Source organism: Arachis duranensis, chromosome 4, assembly GCF_000817695.3.
Source record: "Arachis duranensis cultivar V14167 chromosome 4, aradu.V14167.gnm2.J7QH, whole genome shotgun sequence".
In the NCBI taxonomy this organism is placed as follows: domain Eukaryota; kingdom Viridiplantae; phylum Streptophyta; class Magnoliopsida; order Fabales; family Fabaceae; genus Arachis; species Arachis duranensis.
This window is the reverse complement of record NC_029775.3, coordinates 114889839-114893472: the sequence shown is the minus strand read 5'-3', so window position 1 is coordinate 114893472 and position 3634 is coordinate 114889839.

Genomic DNA, 3634 nt, shown 5'->3' with positions numbered 1-3634 from the left:
TCTTCTTCTCTGACAGTGAAATGACCGAATGCAAAGAGAGAGAAGAGAGAGTAGAAAGAAGAAAAGCAATGGAAGTAATGTGTGATATAAATTATAATCAATTAAAATCAATTAATCCCACTTTCCATGCTTTTGCCTTGTAACGTGCATATCTCAATAAATGCCATCAAATCACTTTGCAATTTCTCTTTCATGTTACCAAGGCAATTAATTCTAATTTGAATTCCATCACCTATAAAGATTGGCATCCGTGGAAGCATGCACCTATAACAAATTGGATTTCACCATGTTAAGAATTTGCTTAACCATTGGGCTCTATTTCCTTTTTAATTTTCGGACCAACCTCCTTGTTGGGCTTCAAGTATATTTTCCTGGCCCAATAACCATAACCATAATTCAGCCTCTTAATATAACATTGTTGTACAAGCTGAATGTATTTGTTAGCATAATTGGGCTTTCTAATTTTTCTTTCTTTCGACCCAATAATAAAATCTGCAAGTAACAAAATTATTAATTAACATATGTTTCATGAAAATCAAATTAATAATTTTGTAATTAATATAATTAATAATGTTTAGTCATCACAAATATTAATTTAGAGTTTTCCAAACTCATCAAGGATGATTCATATATTTAATAATAGTAATGAAAAGAGAGAGAGAAAAACTATTAATAGTGTATAAAGAGAGAGAATGGTGTTTTATTGTTTCTGGGTGTAACCCCTTTACTTCATTACATGTATTCATAGGCACACAAGAGGTAACATTTTCAATTCTCATTAAATTTATCTCTTTTGAGAATGTGAATCGCCTATATTAAATGATGGTCATTCACCTCATTTGATCTTATCACAATAAATTTCAAAGGCCATCGGTTTTAAAAGATTTTTTTTTTCAAAAAATTGAAAGTTAAGGGAACTATGGATAAGTTCGAAGCATGGTTAGTTGCTAACCGATTTGCACAAAAGAAAGAAATTGACTATTTTCAGTATTTTGAAACATATGCACCATTAGCAATAATTGTTACAATTAGAGTATTTATAACACTTGACTCAATTTTTAATTTGGTCATTTATCAAATGGATGTGAAAATAACATTTTTGAATTTGAGTCAAAATTTAATTTAGTCTCTAATATTTTAAACATTATATTTTAGTCTAAAAATTTTTTAAACAGATTTAATATTATCTCATTGTTAATTTTGATACAAATAATTAACATATTGAAGAGCCAATAACATCTAATTTTAATATATAAGTAAAATCGATCTACCAACGATCATCATGTAAAAGCTTTCCCTCTGATTATAGAGCGTTGTTGATTAATTGCTAATATTTGGATTTTTTTATAAGAAGGAAAAGGAGAAGAGGAATTGTTATATTATAAGAAAATTTTGGTTATATTTCTCTAATATATAGGAATAAGAAGATATGACTTAATTAATAACATTGTTAATGTCTACGTCATTCATTCCATTAATTATTCGTGTCAAATTTATCGGCAAGACAACATTAGATTTGTTTAAAATTTTTTAGAAAAAAAATAATTTTTTTATAAGATGTCTAGGCAACTCTCTCCCTTTTTATTTTTGTAAATTTAAAATAATTTATTTGACTAAAATATTCTTCAATAACCGTTATAATGTAATTATATATAAATTAATAGTAATTATTTGGTTGGTTTAGTTAAAAAAGATATACTAAAATCAAAGAAAGATGAAGAAGAGGAGCACTTAGGCATACCTCCGAAGGACACAAACACAAACATGTTTTGCTTTTTATGGTTAAAAATTTGTCTGTCCCAATCTTTCTTTAATTTATTTTTATCCCTCTCAAATTTGACCATCATCCATTCTTCTTCTTCTTCAAAATTACTGTCCCCCACACCATATGGCTCTAAAATATATTAATCAAATCTAGACAAATAACAATAAAGAAAAAAGAAAGTAGTCATAGGTTTTAGCAGCTTTTGAAGTGTTTAATTACTATGTTGATTAAGAAAAAGAGGGAGCAAATGATTAGCAGAATGAAGTGATGTAAAGGATCTGACGGAACTTACAAGTTAGTCTCTTAGAAAGAAGAGATAAATTTGTTTAGAGATCTTTAAAAGGTTTTGTCAAAGAATGCATTGTTAAATTCATAGTTGGGAGACATTGAAAAGAGAGATAACCTTCAATTGAAGTTCTGAATGTAAAGAATTCACAAAGATCCAGAGGAAGAGAGGATGAAGTTGAGGGAATTAACAATCCTAATTCTCACTCAACTAATCTGATGACTTTTTGACTAACAATTGATTATATACACTAACTATCTATACTACACTAGTATATGCGTATTACTTATTGTACTCACTATTTGTATATGTATGTGCTTATTACCCAAGTGACATTCCCCCTTAAGTTGTCAAGTCTGAAAAGTTGGCAACTTACAGTGAGAGTCATATAAACATGTACTTGGAATTTACACAAACCTTCTCAAAGAAAGAAAAAAAATTATGTTCATACAAAGATCATACATTCCCCCTTAAGTTGGGATCGAAGATGTTGAGCAATCCCAACTTAGCATAGCCTGATTTGAAGGGTCCTGGAGCAAGTGCCTTTGTGAGGATGTCCGCATTTTGGTCTTTGCTAGTGATAGGCAAAAGTTTGATGAGTCTAGAAATTATTTTCTCCCTTACCACATGACAATCTACCTCAATATGTTTGGTACGCTCATGGAAGACTGGATTGGCAGCTATATACCTGGCAGACTGACTATCACAGTAGATTGGGATTGATTTGGTGACTGGAACATGCAGGTCAGCCAGAATGAATGAGATCCAACGAGCTTCACATGTCGCAAGTGCTAGCGCTCTATACTCTGCTTCAGATGAGGATCTAGCCACAGTTGTTTGTTTTTTGCTCTTCCATGAGATAAGTGAAGTCCCTATGTAGAAGCAGTAGCCAGAGACTGATCTTCTACTGTCTGGACATGCTGCCCAATCTGCATCTGAGTAACCGGAAGGAAGCAGGTCTGAGGAGGCAAAGAAGAATAGACGAGAAGAAGAGACCTGCTGCGGGGGCATTCTTCAAGTATTTGAGAATTCGAAGAGCTGCACTATAGTGGGCAGTGGTAGGGCAGTCCAAACAATGGCTTAACTTTCCCACCGCAAACGAAATGTCTGGCCGTGTTGTTGTGAGGTAGACAAGTCTGCCAATGAGGCGCCTATAAGTCGACACATCTGAGAATTCTGGTGCTGAATCCTTGGCCAGTTTGGTTGCATAATCCATCGGAGTTGTGGCAGGCTTGCATTCGATCATTTTGTACTCGGTGAGCAAGTCCAAGACATATTTTCTTTGGTGAACTGCAACACCAGTGCTTGATCTAGCTATCTCAAGACCCAGGAAGTACTTTAAATTGCCAATATCTTTTATTTTGAATGCTGCATGCAATTGTTGCTTGGTGATGTTGATCTCTAATTGGTCATTCCCTGTGAGGATCAGGTCATCTACATAAACAAGGACAGCAGTAAAAGCACTATTATTTGATTTAGTGAATAAGGAGTAATCATGTTTGGACTGTGAGTAGCCTAAGCTCAAGAGTAAAGAAGTCAGCTTGACATTCCATTGCCGACTGGCCTGTTTGAGGCCATAGAGT